The sequence below is a fragment of the Lampetra fluviatilis genome, chromosome 40 (assembly GCF_964198595.1).
Source record: "Lampetra fluviatilis chromosome 40, kcLamFluv1.1, whole genome shotgun sequence".
Taxonomy (NCBI): Eukaryota; Metazoa; Chordata; class Hyperoartia; order Petromyzontiformes; family Petromyzontidae; genus Lampetra; species Lampetra fluviatilis.
Genome location: NC_136314.1, coordinates 3,925,630 through 3,946,325, shown reverse-complemented (window position 1 = coordinate 3,946,325; position 20,696 = coordinate 3,925,630). Strand labels below are relative to the sequence as shown.

The window sequence follows — 20,696 nt, the reverse complement described above, 5'->3', positions numbered from 1 at the left end:
TGAGAGATCGTGATGACGAGGGGACTCCTGCATCCAGCAGCGGATATATCGTGGTTAACAATGATTAAAAAAAATGTAAACATATATGACAGACTGACGTTTAAGGCAATGGCTCTTCTTCAGCACTTGCGCACTGCTGCTAATGCACCCATCCTTGATCTTTTGTTGGTCACAATTTCAGCGATGCTGGGGAATCGTGGGGAGAATCAACGGTCAGTTGGGATTCTAGATTTGAAGCTTTCGTGACTGCAAGGATTCATACTCTTAGGTTTTTTCGGTGAAGTCACGTAGGTAAAAATAAATAAATTATAATTGACTACAAGTAATAATAGAAATAAAAGAAAATAATATATTTTTTACATTTTATTTCTATTATTACTTTTAGTAAAAATATTTTTACCTACGTGACTTTACTGAAAAAACCTAAGAGTATGGTCAGTTGGGATGTTGAGGCTGGCATTTTTGTTTGCTGCCATTTGGCAGAATTTGCCCTATCGGGATTTTCCCCGACTGCGCCAAGCGCGCTTAAACGTGGCTTAAAAAATCTCCGTTCATTAAAAACAAAAAAATTAAATGCCGGCGTGGATTACCAGGCAGAGATTATACCGCAGGTGGAACAATGGATAAAGGAACGCTGTGTTTTGCTCAAACCCACCATTCCATCACATCGGCAGAAAGTAAAAATAATAATTCCATGCCGGTAATCTTGCACAGCATTTAAACTCAAGGGTATGTGGCAACTTGGACCTCCACGGCACTGTTTACGTTGGCGAGAGATATCGTTTAAAAAAATATGGTCATCATCCGGTTAAAATCCTAGTCGTGAGTTGGCTCAGCCCTCCCGGATTATCAACAATGATAATTATAATAATATCAATCGTCTAAGAAATAGCCTCGCTGAGTATCACTCCTGATTTCCAAGAGATTCCTTCCCTTTAATAAGCGTTTGACTTCGCGTGGTAGGGCACCGGAGAACCTGGAGAAAACCCCATGCGTACGAGGTGGTGGTGGTGGCGGTGACACTCAATACCGCCATCTCACGGCTAATTCACAGCTGTACGCTGACTTGGAAATCCATGATGGGAAACCATTCAAGCATTGGCCAGGCTCAAATGCCTGCTTAGCTTCTAATATCTGACGAGACTGAGCGCGTTCAGAGCGATGAGCACCACTTTGTCAGAAGTCGACGTTGACTCTATAAAAAGAGAAGGGACATTTTTTTAATAATAGGCAACGTCATGTGCACTGACCCTTCTTCATAGCCCGTACATAAGCTCAGAAACTTACTTGCTGTCCCACTTCTCAAAGGAATGTTATATTAAATTGAAACTTTAGCGCGCGTAAAAAATGTACGTGCGCCACTTATCGACCGAGCTGTGACCATAATCTCGCTATACGCTTGAAAAAAAAAACCCCGGTTTAAGCGGAATTTAACCGAGACCCGGAACCGGACCCAGGGTATTGGCGGTGCCGGCTCATTGCCTCCGACACGGCCATTATAAACCCATTGGGACACACGGCATCCTTTCAAGCCGGTAATTTTCCGAGTGATTATTTTTTTCCCTCTCGGGGCGCAGTCGGATCACCGTGTGCCGCGTCGATTGGACGAAAGCACCAAAAACAAACCCTCCCCCCCCCCCCAATAACCGTGAGTTCCGTGCCAGGATTTTATGATGGCTCACGCTTACAAGTTGTATGCCCGGTTCTATTCTTGTGCACGGTGGCAACAGCAATGTGTTCAGGAGCTAAGTGCCAATGCTTCAGGAGATGGAGAGAGAGAGAGAGCTGATGATATAGTTTTGTTCTTCCTCCTCCACGGAAGGAGCGCAGGCGTTCGTGGTTAAGTATTCGGTTCATAGTTTTGGTCTCACGGGCACAATTGCACTTCTGCGGCTTGTGGGAGCTAACCCACCTTTCTGGAATAGCACACGTGTCAACCCCTTGTCAGTGCCCTACCTTATTACAGACCAATTCAGACCTTAATGGTCACCCCGTGCCCTTAAACATCTCAACGTTCATCAAGTCCCATCGCAAGGGAGAAACCAAAACAAATATACAAAAGTATTATAATGTTTTGGCCCGGATCGAGACGGCTGTACGCCGTATGGACCTGGAAACTCAATGTCCCTGTACACGAATACGGCGTGACCCGTGTGGGTTCACCGCTACGAGACTCAACCCTTTGCCTTTGCGCGATGGCTGAAGGCTTCTGTGCCTCGGTTTCTTGAGGTTCAGCTGCAGTCTCTTGGAGCCCCCCCCCCCCCCACGGTGTGTGTGTGGTTCAGTCGGGAGTCTGTGTCAGTGATTTGGTTGACATGCGTGCCACGTATTTTCTTTACACACACACACATATATAATGCGTGGTTAGCGAGCACCCATTAAGGTCAGCGAGGAACGTGCCAAGCCGCCTCTTTCTCGTAGCGCTCGTTGTGAGCCACAAACACACAGGCGCTGCTCATTTTAGGCTGAGTTGATCTAGGAGAATCCCACGCTATGTTCAAGTTGTGCGAATGAGCGTGTTTTTTTTTTGTTTGTCTCAGGTGTGTTTTGTTCCCAATCGAAAGTGATTCACTTAAGATGCTAACAATTTTAACTAAAACAATTAAGGATGAACGCATGTTCAAACAAGGTCGGCAGAATGTAACAACACGAATCGTGATTCAACAACCTACTTTGTCTTTTGTTCTATAACTTACAGAATGTATGGCATCATGGGACTGCATTCGTAAACTCTCGCAGGGCAGTGCCTCCTGTCAGCGTGAGGAAACGGCTCGCGGAATAAGCTACCACAGAACTACTCCGGAGATGCCTAAACGCCGATGCGCTTGAGCTGTCACCGATGACACCGGTGCTCGGCTCACGAACAGCGCAGTTTTGAAGCCAGCATTTAACTTGAAAGTGTATCATTGCCAAACTTGCCCGAAAGCTATACAGACCCAGGCAACAAACAGCATTGCAAAGCTGTGTTATTGAGTGGCATTGCAAATGGCCGGAGTCGTTTTGTCAGCTTTCATCAAAGCACACGAAGTGTCTTTTGATGGGGGAGGGAGGGATGGATGGACGGACGGACGAACGGGACAGACATATTTCCCAGGCGTAAAAAAAAGTAGGCGAATTTGTTCTCTTATAAATAAAAAAACGAGAACCTCTGACCACAAATTGAATGAACAATAATGACCACCTGGCGGATGCTGTGGTGGTCGTGGTGGTGATCGTCGCACAAACAAAGACAGTGTTTTATTTTTCAATTTACAGCTTTCGTGACTGCAGGGATTCATCTTCTTGGTTCTTTCGGTAAAGTCACGTAGAAGGGAATTAATGAAATTGATTAAAATAAAACATTATTTTTTTCCTTCTACGTTACTTTACCGAAAGATTTCGATTTAAAGCTTTCGTGACTGCAGGGATTCATCTTCTTGGTTCTTTCGGTAAAGTCACGTAGAAGGGAATTAATGAAATTGATCAAAATAAAAATTATTTTTTTCCTTCTACGTTACTTTACCGAAAGATTTCGATTTAAAGCTTTCGTGACTGCAGGGATTCATCTTCTTGGTTCTTTCGGTAAAGTTACGTAGAAGGGAAGTAATAAAATAATAAAAATAAAACATAATAAAATACAATTCGCACGACGTTTCGGCCACAACGCAAGCAGCCGTCCTCAGGCGAAGAATTTTCTTCGCCTGAGGACGGCTGCTTGCGTTGTGGCCGAAACGTCGTGAGAATTATTTTATTATGTTTTATTTTTATTATTTTATTACTTCCCTTCTACGTGACTTTACCGAAAGAACCAAGAAGAAAAAAGACAGTGTTGCTTGGAGGAAAAAAACACATTTAGATAGCTCTCAATGTGAAGAAGGGACGTCGTTATTTGCCTTTTCCTGCAGCCATGAAGTAAGCTCCGGAATAAATATGGGAATGAGCTCGTTTAGGGTGCGTTCTTAAAAGGGCATCCCCCGTGAAATTTCAAAGTCGCGTCCGCACTCGAGCGTTTCAAAGGGGCCCGCTGAAATTGGGCCATCGTCATGGTGGCGAGTGCATCCTGTCTGCGAGCTAAACAACGGCGGCGTAAGGAGCCTAGCCTCCCGGTCTCGTGCAATGAATCGCACGAGGTTAGAGGTCCACTTTGTTTACATGCTTTGCTCGTCCATTGCAAGGTGGTATAATGCCCGGCTCGCGACAAAAATGTGTGTGTGCGTACGCGGAGAGCGGTAGTGTAGCGGTTTGTGCGCTGCGCTACCAACCCAGTGACCCAAGTTCCATTCCAGCTCACGGCCAACACCATTGACGATTATCTGAACCGGTCTTGGGCCTTCCGTAGGTCGACTCAGCCTGAAATGAGTACCTGGTGCGGTGTGTAAACATCGCCACTAGGGGAGACAATTGCGGCCGGGCGTGGTGATGGCCACCCATCCCCTCGTGTGCCGTGCTGGCCTTCATTGGTGCTCGCTAGCAGCACTTGCCCCAACCGTCTGTTAAGGCTACACGGGGGGTCTTTGTCTTTGTTTGGAGCGGCAGCACAGCGGCGAGTGCGCTGCGCTATGAGCCCGGTGACCCGGGTTCGATTCCCGCTCACGGTCGCTATCACCATTATTTGAATCGGTTCCTGGGCCTCCCCTAGGTCGACTCAGCCTCAAACGAGTGGCTGGTGCGGTGTGCAAACATCACTGGGGAGGCAAAGGCGGCCGGGTGTGGTGCTGGCCACACACCCGCTCGTGTGCCGTGCCGGCCTTCATAGGTGCTCGCAATCGGCACTTGCCCCAACGGTCTGTTAATAGCTATACGGGTAATCTTTGTCTTTGGAGCAGTGACCAAGTGAATTGTAGTGGATCGCGCACTGTGTTTCAATCACAGCAACCTGAATTATATTTGCTGGACCTCCCAGAGGCCAACTCAGCCTTAAATTAGTACATGGTGCAATGTGTTAGCATCGACACTGGGGAGACAATTGTGTTTTTGGAATAGAGCTTGTCACTCCACTCCCTCGTGTGCCATGCCAGCCTTAATAGGTGCTCGCGAACAGCACTTTCCCCTATGGTCTATAAGGAATAAAATAGGGGATGATTATTGTATGTGTGTGTGTGTTTAGATATGGGGAACGGTAGTGTAGCGGTTAGCATGCTGCGCTACGAACCTGGTGACGCGAGTTCAATTCCTGCTCACAGCCACCACCAATGACGATTAGTTATCTGAACCGGTCCTGGGCCTCCTCTAGGTCGACTCAACCGTAAATGAGTACCTGATGCGGTGTGTAGACCTCGCCACTGGGGAGACAAAGGTGGTCGAGCGTGGTGCTGGCCCTCCCACCCCTTCGTGTGCCGTGCCAGCCTTCATAGGTGCTCGCTAATAAGGCGATTCTGGTATTTTTATGTTTTTGTGGAATATAGTGGTATTGACGGTAACTCACTGTTCTGTGATCATGGCAACTCAAGTACAATTCCTAACGACGATGCACAACACCAGTGGCAACTGGTATCTGAAGCTAGCCTGAGTCTCACATCAAGACATGCTCTGAATGCCAATTGGAATATAAACGATGGTAATAATAACAACAATATATTGTATTTTTTTGCCAATTTTTTCCTACCATTGCATGAAGTGTCCGTTTGAAACTCTCGCAGAGAGTTGTGCATCACCTCGAGTTAGAGAACGGCCTGCGGAAGCAGATTTCACAGAACTATTTCTGAGACGCCTTCAAGTGACCCTCTTTATACACTCCTGTTGTGCAACGACCGCCCACCGTGCATTGCACGGCAGTCAAGTACAATTCCTGAATTTCAAATGTTGTACACATTAATTGGCGAGATGTTCACGACCTTGCCTGGTATGCAGGAGGCCGTGAGTTCGAACCCGACCCTGACACATTTTCCATGCCTCTCTCCCCGTGGTCGCGATCATTTGTGGCCAGATCGCTTCTGAAAAAAATGAACTATATAGCTCAGTGGGCATTACCTGGTAAAATAAAAACAATGTGTTTAAAATAATATTCGGGACCACGCGGTTTCAGCACTGATGGCTGAAACCTGGACTCGAACCCGAGATCTTAGCAGCGCTGGTTCATCGCTCTGACGCCTGAGGTGCACAGCCACCAACCTCTTCGACATTTGAACTTTGTGGTGGTACCCCGGTGTACCATCGTACCCCGGCTCTCGCATAATGTCCGTGGTGCAATCATTTTGAGTCTGTTGATGGTCGGCGATGCGCCAATCGACTCATCTCGACGAGCTGTACTCACGATGCACCACTACGGTGCAATCGCCCTCGCTGCGTTTCGACATCGCGGAGTGTGGCACTGATTTTGGATTGATTGGTACCCCAGTCGCGGAGTTAAGTACACCCCTGGAAAAAATAGTGTCCCAGAAATAAAATATTTAATTGCCTCGGCCATTTTGTATCATTTGGTACACCGGGGTACTGCCATGAGGATCAATTATTTTAAAAGTCGCAGCTTATCCCCCCCTCGACGTCATCACTGATGGGTTCAGTGACAACGTTGTCCTGCTGCTGCTCGATTTAAAACCGGAAGCAGGTGGATTGCTTCACTATTCTGGCGAATCGTCCGATGATGCTGGTTGATGTATTACCAGCGAAACGTCGCTCTACTACTCAGATTGTACATGTTGTGGATTTACTCTCCAACACACCGGTGGGCTGAAGTAGTAACTAATTGGCGTTTTATTTACGTGACAAATCCCTTACTAATTGGCTGTGTCGGGTGGTGGAGGGTAACGACACATTTATACATATGCGATCTAACCCAAACACCTTTATTATGAATATTGGTCGTGACAGCCGACGTGTTATACTTACCCCTCCCCCCCTCAACGAAACATTTACGCAAAACTCCACATTCCAGTGACAGGGACAAATCTGTCCGATACGACGCGCAGCGTTTGCTTCCCAAAGTTGATAGCCACTCGGACACACTTGGAGCGGTGGTGGTAGAGTGGTGGAATGAATATACCCACCATCTCACCCCGGCCGGGAATTTAAATCGCCACCTTCCCACTGCGAGTCGAGGCCTCTCACCGCAGGGACCCCCCCCCCCCCCTGTCCTCGTGATTAACCACCTGCACATGAGCGCTGTGGGAGAGCCCAGGCAACAACGAACGTTAATGAAGGGACAGAGCATCCTTTAATGCAGCTCTCAGGGGTACACACTCCACTCAATGAATGAAACTACCCCACGTGTTCAAAATGGCATTACAATTAAACAAAGAGAAATACAATCAGTCCCCATTCTCAAACGAGAAATCTTTGCCGCTCGTCCCTTGTTAGTGATCCTGAGCCAGTGGTTTGACATTCCACATTCATACGGCAGAAGCCAGTACTGCCCACATGTTTTTTTTTTTATATAAGTGGGTGGGCGTCATCTTCTTGGTTCTTTCGGTAAAGTCACGTAGAAGGGAAATGATAAAATAATAAAAATAAAACAATAAAATAATTCATCTTCTTGGTTCTTTCGGTAAAGTCACGTAGAAGGGAAGTAATACAATAATAACAATAAAACATAATAAAATAAAATAATTCTCACGACGTTTCGGCTACAACGCAAGCAGCCGTCCTCAGGTGAAGAACAGGTCTGTCGGAAAGACAGCGTCTTATTCACCTGAGGACGGCTGCTTGCGTCGTGGCCGAAACGTCGTTAGGATTTTATATGTTTTATTTTCATCATTTCCCTTCTACGTGACTTTACCGAAAGAACCAAGACGATGAATCCTTGCAGTCACGAAAGCTTTAAATCGAAAAATGGGTGGGCATCGTTTGCCTCCAACCCTATCTAGCAAAATCTACGAAATTTCTCCCGTCACAATTATTGTTTTTCTCCATCTTGTTTGTCCAATTTGTTTTTGTATCGCTTCGTCAGCCTAAATGTAACATCGGCAATATATTTGTGGTACATCGGCAATATTGAATTATAGTATTAACCATGCAATTGTCTGCATCTCATCGTTAGCCTAAAAATCCATGACAACATTCATCCCATTGTGCGTGTGACAAACAATGCACATTCTACATGATAGGTTGATGGAAACTTTGCAACCTCCACGGGGATTTCGCAAGCTGTCATACTACACGTATATATATTAATTTAAAATAGTTTTGCTGGCTGGCTGGCTGACACGCGGCAGTGACGTCACTGCGCAGATCTGCGTGATGACGTCACCCCTGCATCCCAGGCAGCGTTGGGCCGGGTTCGTACGTCGCGGTGACGTCACGCCCCCCTGCCGTGGCCCCCACCCTCTACGCCGATTGTGCGTGGGCAGTGTAATGACATTTGGAGTTGTGCTGTATAGAAACAGTGAGCAAAGTCGCTTCGACTAAAAAACAACAATAGCACAACAACCATCGATCATTAAATCACATTGTGACGGCTCATTGCATCGCGCAGGAACTGAATTACTTTAACGTCCCCAGAGGCACGGTACATTTTGTGGGATTCGTTCACCCACACTCGGGAATTGAACTTACGACTTTCGATTTGCGGGGTTGACCCTCCGACCTTCGTGCCAAGCGGCCACGCGTAACGGGACACGAGCCTGCGCTCTGAATTTGGATGAGTAAAATAAATAACTATGAGGGAGAACTGTAAACCCATCAACCGAACGTCGATGGGTTCACATTCATGCAATGGTTCGCACACTCTGGACTTACAATCGAGAGGTTGCGGTTCGATTCCATATCGCGGCGCGACAGCTAAAACAATGGGACACGTTTCTCAAATCGCCCTTCCACTGCCCACCCAATCGGGCGAATGTATACACCACCGGTGTGCTAAAACGTGGGTGCTCCCCACCTCTTCCAAGACATCTGGCCAGGGTGGAAGAGTAGGCCAAAATACCCTCTACGGGCCCTCTTTAGTGCATAGCAGTGCATTTCCCCCCTTTGCTGAGTGTTCTGCTCGCGAGCTGCGGATACACTTTGTGCTTGTTCACAGGGGCTCAAATTAGACCCGGGTGAACTCGCAAGGGCACAAGGATTAGATGTTGGAACTTAACCCTCAGTTTAACCCCTGCGCAGTGCGGGAAAGAAACGCCTCTGGGGGTTTCGGCCGGGCCCACATTTTCAATCGGGAGTCTCGCCGTGCCTCTCCTGCCCCAGATTCAACGTTCGCGCCTGCCGGGAGATTCGAGCGCGGGGCGTCTCACAAGCCGCTGCTTCGATGCCGCGCCTCCGATTGTCACGGTTGGCTGCGTACGGCGCGAAAGGCGTTCAACGTACATAGCAAAAAATTGCATTGAGGTCGAGGTCAGCGGCAAGGTCAAAGAGGTCACCACCCATTGCTGTTGAGGTTTCCCCATTTCGTCATCGCTTTCTTCCTTGCGCAAGATCCCACAACTGTTGTGTGATAAATCGTGACTTAAAGCTTTCATGACTGCAGGAATTTACATTTTTTTGTCTTTCGGTAGACCAAAAGAGTATGTTGTGTGATAGTCGGCATTTGACTTCCAAACTCGGCTCCAGCAGTCTCAGCATCACCACCATCATCGTCGTCGCCATCTGGCTTTGGGTCTTCCCCTCGTTTCGCAGTCGACGCCTCGCACAGGGTCGAATCATCTTCTCATTGGATGCCAAACCACGGGGTGTTCACTTCAATGCCTCTCCGCATAACCTCATTTCGTCGTTCATCCTGCTCACACATTCTCCCCAATCTGATGACGATGATAATCATTTGATAATGAGGAGGAGGCAAGATCAGTTTCTCCATAAAAAAAACACTCATCTTCTTGGTTCTTTCGGTAAAGTCACGTAGAATGGAAGTAATAAAATAAAAAATAAAAAATAATAAAATAATTCTCACGACGTTTCGGCCACAACGCAAGCAGCCGTCCTCAGGTGAAGAACAGGTCGTGAGAATTAATTAATTATTTTTTATTATTTTATTATTTCCATTCTACGTGACTTTACCGAAAGCACCAAGAAGATGAATCCCTGCAGTCACGAAAGCTTTAAATCAAGAAAAAACACTGTTGATTTTCCCCCCAAAGTGTTTCTCTTTTCAATGACCCTAATGTGCTGAGAATGATGACGTACTGCGTCAACACTCAATCAGCATTTTGAATTCATAACCTTCCAATCGCTTAGTCGATTGCCCTAACCACAGCGCCACAAGGCTGGATAATTCAAAATAAACAAAGCTATAACTGCTGCTGTGTTGGTTTTACGGTCATTTATTACCATGACTTTTGAGGGTCTTTGACAAGAGTACAGAAATATATATCTGCGTTTGTGCGTGTTTGTCTGTGCGTGAATCTGGCTGGTATCATCACTGAGAGGCCAGATGGCTGCTTTTACAAAGCACTTGCACTGTACAGCTTGAAGTCCTATTTTTAACAAAGACGGCAACGGGAGATGACGACTCTGATGATAACAATGATGACAGCTTCGTCTATTGGGGCTCGTTAGCATTCTCACAAGCAACGTCGCGGCCCCTTTCTTTCTGTGTGTGCCTCTCTCTTTCACACATACACACCCTGGCCGTCTCTCCCTCCTGTCTCTTTTTCTCTCTCTCTCTCTCCGAGTGCACACGCTGGCAGAAAGAGTGGCAGGACAGCCATTGTTTTATCATTGAGACATCAAGCTATCTCTTTGGAAATTGTTATAAAGGAAGGACGTTTCAGTCAAACAAGTTATCTTCTCCGCATAAATACGCAATGGGTTGGGGCTCTGGTTTGTTGATAGGCCAGAGCCAGTGGTGGAGATTCCGCATTCCCATGACGGGTGCCAGTACATCCACGGAGCGTTCACTTTCGAATTTCCCATAAAATGGCCTTGACTTTGGGCCGAGCTAACTTGCCGATGCGTCCACAATGCTGCCGATGTCACCACACAGCTGCATCGCTTCCTTCCTTCAGCTGTAGGAGAGTTGACACCTTATTTCCCAGGATCACTCTTGCGGTCTCATCTTTTGGCTTTAGGTCTTCCCCTTGTGGTTGCCGACTCTAGGGAGCAACTGCAATTCCCATGTTGGCAATCTGCCCTCCTGCATCCCACGCACACGTGTCCCACGTTTTGCCGCCGCTTATTTCTCACGAGGTCTGTGACACCATAATTTATATAGAGAATTGCTGCGATAAAATGTTAACACTCATAAGGGACTATCGTTTTTAATTGAAAATAGAACGGATAATACACTGTAACGTAATAACAAATGTATGTTAATAGCTTCAAAGAGTTAAAGAGTCTCCACTTGTTCGCTGTCATCGTAAACACATGCCTGGAATCTTGAGCCCGGGGGAACATTTCTCGTGGTATTGTTGCAAATTCTCGGAAGTGTTCACGATCGGTGATTTATCGTTAAAATCCAAGGGTTCTCTGGTAACTCACTGCTGCACCAAACCCTCCCCATTCTATGTTGGTCATGGGCAGGGCTTCGCAGAAGCGAGCAGCCAACAAAGAGGACATTTGCCTCTGGACTTCACGTGATAGAAGAGCCCTTCCAGCGTGCCTGTTTTGTTTGTTGTTCATGAATAAAGGGGGCCTGGACGTTGGCTTTTTTTTTACCCTGGACATCTTAGGAACTTCTTGGAAACTTCTGGGCAGCCTTGGCAATGGGGTGGTGTGTGTGTGTGGGGGGGGGGGGGTGTTTGACCATACTTCACCACGCTGGTCGGTGTGCGTTGGTGAACGGTGAGTGGGGGGGGGGGGCAGGAGAATTTGATACGCCACTCGTTTCAGTCGTGATACCAGTCATGGCCGGGAATCGAACTCTCAGAATCAGAATCTTTATTTATACTGGTCTCAGACTTACAGCAACAAACAATACGAAAACACGACAGGAGTGCAGAGTATAGGAAAGGTAAGGAAGTCACACGAACATTTTTATTTTACCAGGTAAAGCCCACTGAGCTATACGGCTCTTTTTCAGAAACAACCTGGCCACGAACGATAGCTCAACGAAGTGTCTTATCACGTGGGAACTTATAGCAGCCAAATAACTCTGGTAACTACGTTCACGGTGCAGTGCACTAACAACTACACCACCACTCTGCCAAGTTGCTTGGATATTAGAGTACATTGTATGTTTAAAGTTCTATTATTGTCATTATCGGTGCTATTTTGAAGCATCGCAGACTGAACTGTTGGACGCCGATGAAGAACGTGCCCACTCGATGGAGACCAAGCGGGCCAGAAAAGGACTCCACCCAGCCTCCATACCAATCAGCAATGCGGGCGCTTCCATTCGCAAATGCACTCTTAGCAGGAAATCCATAAACCCACTCGCGGAGAATGAACAGTGCAGCACTCTGCCTCGGCAGAAGCACGCGGGGTCTGTCTACCCAGGATATTCCTGTACACCAATTTCCCCCCGGTGGCCAAGATGCATCGCAGCAATGTCCTTTAGGGGATGAAGGCGGAATCGGAGCAAGGGTTCAGGGCGATTGATCTTGGCGTCGTTTTTTTCCCCCTTCATTCATGAAATCGAAGTGTCTCCCCGCTCAAATGATTCTATGACGGTGCTCATTTTTGTTTTCTGTTTGAGGTTCCTTGAGCTCGTGGTGGAAATTCCACATTGCTATGGTAGGGGCCAATTCCACCCCCCCCCCTCCGTGGAATATCAGCGACTGAAATCGCGTGCAAAGTTATTTGTTCGGCGTTTGCTCCGTTTACGGGGATTGAATGCTGATATTTGGCTTCGCGAGCACAACTGTGTGAAAGTGCATTTGTAGTCGTGGCTAAGTTGGTTAATGCCATCGGCTGCGATGACGCTGAGACCTTAGCTTGATTCTTGGCTACGGCTCAACTCACCGCTTACACTTCAGTCGGTCTCTCCCTGAGCGCCCCTTTCGGGAACCCGTAAACTTGTCGTGAGCCTCTCTTATGTCGACTCAGCCTTAAATGAGTACCGATTGCAATGTGAGTACTTGGGAGATAAAGTCATCTGGGCCTAGCGATGTCGGCACCTCCTGCTAGTGAGCTGTGCCAACCTTCGGCATGTGCTAGCCGACAGCACGAAGGGGGATCTTTGTGTGTGTGTCTGTGTGTGTCTCTGTGTGTGTCTGTGTGTGTGTCTGTGTGTGTCTCTGTGTGTGTCTGTGTGTGTGTCTGTGTGTGTGTCTCTGTGTGTGTCTCTGTGTGTGTCTGTGTGCGGAGCGGTAGTGTAGCGTTTAGCGCACTGCGCTATGAACTCGGCGACCCGGGTTCGATTCCCGCTCACGGCCAACACCAGTGACGCTTATCTGAACCGGTTCTGGTCCTCCCCTAGGTCGACTCAGCCTCAAATGGTGGTGTGTAAACATAACCACTGGGGAGACAAAGGCGTCGGGCGTGGTGCTGGCCACCCACCCCCTCGTGTGCCGTTCCGGCCTTCATAGGTGCTCGCTAACATAACAGCACTTGCACCAACCTCAGGCTATACGGAGGATTTTTGTCTTGGTGTATGTAAGCACGCGCGCGTGTGTGTGTTGGTATCGTGTGCGTGCATGTTTCAGTCTTGAGTGTGTGCAGCTAAATCAAGTGAGCGAAACGCGTGATTTCCCTTTCATGGATGTAGGTGAGAAAACCCACGGGCCAACATTTTACATCTCGCTGTTGTGCATCTACAGATGCTGCTGTTTTAACGTGTAACAAAAGCCAATAAACTGTTGCAGTGGTATACATATCATTGTGTAATTTGAGAGAGATAGAGCCATGTTTATATATATAAAAAAGAACAAATCGGAAAACTGAGAATATAAACAAAGTTTGTGTTTAACGCACACATTGCAGTGCGTTATGATGTTCTCGCATTACTTGACGCAAGCGCAGGGGTGTGTCAATGTGCGCGCGCTTCATGCGGTGCCGTGGTGTCGTGGTGAGCGCTACGCTGCGCTGCGAACCCGCTCACCCGATCTTCGTTTTTCACTCACGGCTAACATTTGAACCGGTCCTGGGGGCTGTTAAGGCTATACGGGGTGCCTTTGTCTTGGGTGGTTGTGCTCATAGCGTCGGTGGAAGTGGTTCTGTTAGTGGTCGTGGGGAGCGGTGTTGTTTTTGTTAGCGCTACGCTGCGCTGCGAACCCGTGTATCTGAGTTCGATTCCCGCTCACGGCCACCAACACCGGTGACGATTATCTGAACCGGTCCTGGGCCTCCCCTAGGTCGACTCGGCCTCAAATGAGTACCTGGTGCGGTGCGCAAACATCGCCACTCGGGAGATAAAGGCGGTCGGGCGTGGAGCTGGCCACCCACCCCCTCGTGTGCAGTGCCGACCTTCGTAGGTGCTACTCGCTGACGGCACTTGCCCCAACAGTCTGTTGAGGCTATACCGGGGGATCTTTGTCTTTGATGGTGATTGTGACAGTGCAAGACTTGGTGGTGATTGTGCTGGTGTATTAGTGGCTGATGGTGGAACTGGTGGTGGTGGTGGTGTGTTACTGGACATCTGTGAAAGATAGCTTGATAGCTCATCGGATTCCTCCCGTATAAATACCGATTGTGATCGCGGGTTTTTGTTTCCCGGAATGTACCACGCGGTCAAAGCCACCTCGGACATTATCGCAATTCCATCACGCACAGGACAGTGGGTGTGAAACGCCGCCCACGGCAACGTGGCACGCCAACCATGGTTGGACCCACGGACACGGGCTCTCACACCCACCCATGCACACGTGCCCACGAGTCGCGCGCACGTGTGCATTAAAATTACGCACGCATGGATTTCGGCGCGGCGTGCGTGGGACCTCACCGAGAATTATGACCCGTGTGGCGCGTGGTGGTGGTGGTGGTGGTGGCTGGCTTAATTTATTTTTGAGTGTGTAGAATCCACAATCGACGTGTCTTGGGTGAGATCGCGTAAAATACAAATGTGGCGTTAGACCCGCCAATTATTAAGGGTTGTCAGGTAGACAAAACGTGCGAATGAGTGACTATTTCAGCACTCCGGTGTGTCTGAGAGTAAACCCACGACATTTGCGATTCGAGTGCGACGGTTCGCTGGTGAGTATAATAACCAGCTTCATCAGGTGATTAGCCAGCATTGCAAAGAAGTCTTCATGTTTCCGTCTCAAAGAGTTTACCTGACACTAAACCTGAATAATTGGCTGTGCCGGGTGGTGGCGGGGTTAACGACACATTTATATTCACGCGATGTAACCCAACAACAACAACAGCAACGACAAAAACACCTTTGTTGTGGATAATATTGGTCGCGAAAGCCTACGTGTTAAACGGTACGTAGAACGTTCATGTCATGAGCGTTAACGCCACCGTCATCACTGAGCGGCGAGAGAAGCTTATTCGCGAGCAGCAGCTGTGGGTGCAGTAGGTGACCCCATCATCATGAGCCGTACATGTCATCATAGTCGTCGTCGTTGTCATCATCAACATCATAAGCAGCGGTAGCAGCAACAGGATAGTTCTTCAAAATCGATGATTTTGGGTTAGATCACGTAAATGTGAATGTGTCGTTAAAACCCGCCACCACCCGGCACAGCCAATGAGTAAGGTTTGACACGTAAACAAAACGTGCCAATTCGTTACTAGTACAGCACACCGGTGTGGTGGAGAGTAAATCCACAACATTTATAATTCGAGGATAGCGTTTCGCCAGTAATTACAACTGGCACCATCACGCGACAGCCAGAGTTACCGATACATCCTCCTGTTTAGTTCTGGCTTTCGCCTGATGATGCCCGTTGTAATTACAGTACTGGCGAAACGTCGTTCTCGAATTGTAAATGTTGTGGGTTTACTCTCCAACACACCGGTGTGCCGTACTAGTAACAAACCTTACTCATTGGCTGTGTAGGTTGGTGGCGGGTTTAACGACACATTTATGTTCATGCGATCTAACCCAAAAACTCATATTATGGATCATATTGGTCTCGAAAGCACAAGTGGTGGTGGGTTATGGTGGGCACGGTTGAAGATTCTACTTATGATTAATAAGCTAATCACGATGATGCTACTACTGCTGCCTGCCGACGATGATAATACATTACGATAATGAGACTGCTATTGCTCCTGTTATTGCTGCTGATGATGATGATGGAGGTAACACCTCGACTGCTGCCGATGCTTTCGCATCTGATGACACTTCTGCCACCTTCCATGCTAACGCAACTGCTAATTATAGTTACCACGGGGAACAACAACAACAACAGCAGCAGCAACAACAGCAGCAGCAGCAGCAGCAGCTACAGTAGCGGCAATGCATTCAATGCACCCAAAGTCGACCAACACCGGCCGATGAAAAAAAAATCAAACATTTGCAAGGGTCAGTTGCAGGATGCTGCCTCTCCTGCCTCGCCTTCGGTCGACTTCGCTTGCCCCGTGCAAAATTCACCCCCTCTCCCATCCCCTCCCCCCCTCCCTTCTCCTCCCCTCCCGATCCCGCGCGGTCTCAAGCCAGGCAAGCCATCTGCTGAATAATTAAGAGGGGTGGGGCTCTTCAGATGGAAACTGCGGGGCGGCCTTTGAAAGTTTAATGAGCGAGAGAGCTCCCATTACGTGGCCGATACATCCGCGCGCACTCTCTGCGAATTCGGAGGGAGGGGGGGGGGGCGGCGAAGGGGGGGGGGGGGACACCTCCTATAAACATATGTTTCGCCCCGACGCAGTAGAAATTAATGAGCGCGCGCACACACACGCGCGCGCACACTCACGCGCGCGTGCGCGCTCGCTCGCGTGCACGACTCCCTTTAACGAATCAATCAAATTAGGAGGAGGTGACAGATTAAAGCGCCCACGCAAACACAGCGCAAGTGAGCGCCTGCATAGGTACACATGCATATATTAAACATACACACATATGCAACACGAGGAAGTAGTGGTGGTGCAATGGTTAGGTGGCTGTGCAATCAGCGAAACAGTGAAAACATCCGACAATGTATTTTCGGGGGCTGAAATTCAAAACAACGTGGTTTTTTTTATGTTTGCGTTTTTAAGAAAACGACTCAGGGTGGACTCATGTTGCTGTGTTAAACGCACACCACTATGAACCCGGCGGCCTAAGTAAAATTCCCGCCCGTGGCTGATACTAGATCAGCGATGGCGTTCAATCCCGACCCTGACGCCTGCTGCTGTGTATTTAGAGTTTGTGTGTCTCTCTCTCTCCCCGTGGTCGTGTGGATTTTTCTCCGGGTCTTCTGGGTTTCCCCTCCACATTTATAATCAACGGGCGTTTCAGAGTATTTGGCTGCTGTACATTTCCACAGGACGATAAGCCTTACCTGGTAAAATATATATTATAGTTTTATTGTTGTGCTTACCCATTCAAGCACTAATCAGGCTGATGGGATCCGGTGATGATTTCATCTTACATCACGCAGTATTCCCTCGCTCTTAAAGAAAATGAGAGATAACTCGGCAGTGCCAGAAACCACGGGCGGGAGGGAGAGGCTGCCACACAGTGAGCCAGCACTATATTCTTCCCCAAGCTCTGCTGTTCTCTGTATATGAAGGTGTTATCGGCCAATTCTTGAGTGCTTTGAATGCGGGAGGAAACCTGAGCACCCAGGGGCAGTCAATTCCTGTGAAGTCAACCAATATTTCCTGGAGAAATAAATGCAACTTCTGTTTAACACGTAGCAGGCTTTGGCGACAAACTTTATTCATAATAAAGGTTTTTGGGTTAGATCGCATAAAGTATAATGTGTCATACTCTTAGTTCTTTCGGTAAAGTCACGTAGGTAAAAAATGAAATAAAATTTAATAAAAATAAAATAAAAATCACGACGTTTCGGAGGCAACACAAGTCTCCGTCATCAGGTGGGCCCGTCACAGCCAGATTTGCAGCAAATCTGGCTTTGTGACGTCATATTTTAGGGGGGGTCTGACTTTTTGTGACGCCGTGTGACGAGTGGGGGGGGGGGGGTAAAAAATCGTCCAAAATCGCGTGACGTCATTTATGGACGGCCCCTAACCCTCCACCACCCGACACAGTCAGTAAGGTTGATCGCGTTAAGAAAACGTGCCCATCAGTTACTCAAATTGTAAATGTTGTGGATTTACTCTCCGACACACCGGTTGGCTGAAGTAGTCACTAATTGGCGCGTTCTTTACGTGACAAACCTTAGTGGCTGTGTCGGGTGGTGGCTGCTTACGACACATTTATACTTAACGTGATCTCACCCAAAAACCTTTATTATGAACAACAAGTTCTGTTTCAGGTTCGCTCTCCTCCTTCTCCTTCCACCACCACGCCTCGAAAGGGAAATCACAACTCGAAATGAGCAACGTCGTCAACTCATACATTAATTGGTGGATAAAATCTATCCAGCATTTGTTTACGAGAAAGTGATTGCCTATTGAGCGCCGGTCAATTCGTGAAATCAATCTCTTTATTCAAACCCGCTGAAAGCCTGGGGTTTTGCAGAGTACGTATACAAAAACATAATTCCCGTAAAATCTATTTTCAGCCCTCTTTTCAATTCCCATGGGTTGTTTGACCATACTTCACCGCACTGGGCAGTGTGGATCGGTGAAGTTGGGAGGGGGGGGACCCAGGGACTATTGAGTTATCACTCGCCGTTGATGCTGAGGCCGGGTATCAAACTCTGCTTTTCTAGATTGAAGAAGTTAATGTAAAGCAAGGTAAATCGTGCGTGTGTGTGTGTGCATTACGCTTTGTCAGTGTCCTGCGTGAATATTGTTCACGAGCAGCCTACAGAGTGGAATTTTCCCAACGTTCTGTCATGTCGAGCGTCGCAACACGAGATACAAATTACCTGGCCCATTGCTCATGGGATGATACATTTATGTCAACAAACATTCTTTCATGCAATTTTTTTTTATGCAGTACGCATTCCAAATCATCCCGTTACAAACTTTCGTAGCTTCACAATTTAGTTACAATGTAATGTTTTTATCCCACTATTGTGGAGAGGGGCCCTAAATTGAATATTGTTTTTGGCTTAGCAAAAAAGTGATATCCTACGTTGGGGGTTCAACATCTTTTCATACGTCTACAAACAATGTTTGTCAAGCCTGGGAACAACGTTTAAATATTTCGATTTAAAGCTTTCGTGACTGCAGGGATTCATATTCTTGTATCTTTCGGTAAAGTCACGAAGAAAGGAAATGTTATTATAATTATTGTATTATTATTCTATTATTTCCCTTCTATGTGACTTTACCGAAGGATCCAAGAAAACGTCAAAATAGTGCACATGTTGAAGGGGCCACACAAACGATTAGCACGGGTCGGCTTCATACGGTGCGAAAGAAGTTCAACATCCCGTACATGGATGTCTTTATATGAAAGGTTTAATTGCAAAGGCTCTCTCTCTCTGCTCAAACAAGCATTGGGCAGCCACCAATTCCGTTTACAACCCTGATCCAATCGTACAAAGTCCACATTCCCATGACAGAGGCGAGTTCTTCCTTGCGACCACCGCTGCTAACATCACACGAAGTGCTTCTGATATTATCCATCTCACGGCGATGCTGATGGGATGAGTTGACCCCCCAACTTCGATGCGGGGTCGTAACCCGCCGATTTTGATTTGAGTGCCATCACCACAGTGGCCTCTGGCCAGATAAATAAGGCTAAATAATGGATTGTTATTATGGATAGAGAATATGCCCGAGAGGACATCCGCCGGAGAGCTTGGGGAGATTAAATCAACTGTTGTGTGAGCAGCTGGACGGATTGTAGAATCATACGACGGTGAGAGAGAGTGAGTGAGGTGAAGAGGGCTTGGGGGAGGCCTTCATCAGACCAGCGATAGATCCCAGCTGATGATCATTATGGATTTTAACACTTCCCACTTGTCCAATGAATGTCTTTGCTTCACATTGCTTCGATAGCGTCTCCCTTCCTGCCGAGTAGCGGTCCCGTAGACCTCAGTTGGTCACACCACACTAATATTACAAAGAGACAATTCTCCCTTAAAATCTCAAAAGCGCAAGCACTCCGCTAAATCTGCGTAGCTTTTTAGAGATCCGTGTGCATTTTTAAGCTTTCATAAATCCAAGCGGCATTGACTCGAACGGCGTCACGTGATCAGGAACGGGAAAAAAACACGATTCATAATATATGTTCTTGACATGATGAATGTTTGTACATGTGACATTGTATTAGTTTTGGCTGTGTCAGGTGGTTGACGGTCCTATTGACACGAATTTGATCTGTAAATTACTCGGCCTAACCCAAAACTAGATTATGAATCATAATATTGGCTATGAAAAGCTACGTGCTAAATTAAAAATGTCGTTTTCGTTGTTTTTTTTTTGCTGCTTTTGCAGCCCTGGTCACAGCAGCCGCGAGTAAAGTCCTTGCATTGCACCAGCCAGCGTGAGCATATTAGAGATAGCGTAGGTTTATGTGGTTCACTGAGTGAGGAATGACACAAGAGAGAGAGAGAGAGAGGAATAGCAAATGAGAACGGGTCATAGAAACTGATTGATTGGCATGGTGGAAGGAAAGCCAGGAGAGGAGAGAGTGAAAATGAAAAAAATTAATCCCTGCGTCAAGATGGGTCTGAAGAGTGTAAGCCATTACGTTTAACCTACCCTTCACCCCACGAGCCACCCACCCTTTACCATCAGCGTCACACCACCCGAACATATTCCCTCCCGTAACCTTTCACCAATTAAACGCGTTTCTCCGTGGGGTGCGGTTTTGTGAGTGCAATTTTGCCCATCGCATTCGTCCAGAATTGGGATGGGACGGATCGTCACTCTTAATAATTCGTCTGCATTTTCTTGATCTTAAGCATATAAACCAATAAAAATAAAACATAATAAAATAATTCTCACGACGTTTCGGCCAGCGT

General features: G+C 47.4%; 1 protein-coding gene across 4 annotated transcripts in view; it reads left to right on the top strand.

The window, feature by feature from the left end:
* Positions 1 to 20,696, top strand: part of LOC144946125 (plasma membrane calcium-transporting ATPase 2-like) — a 182,091-nt gene that overhangs the window by 41,417 nt on the left and 119,978 nt on the right. The gene's annotated exons all lie outside the window — the stretch shown is intronic.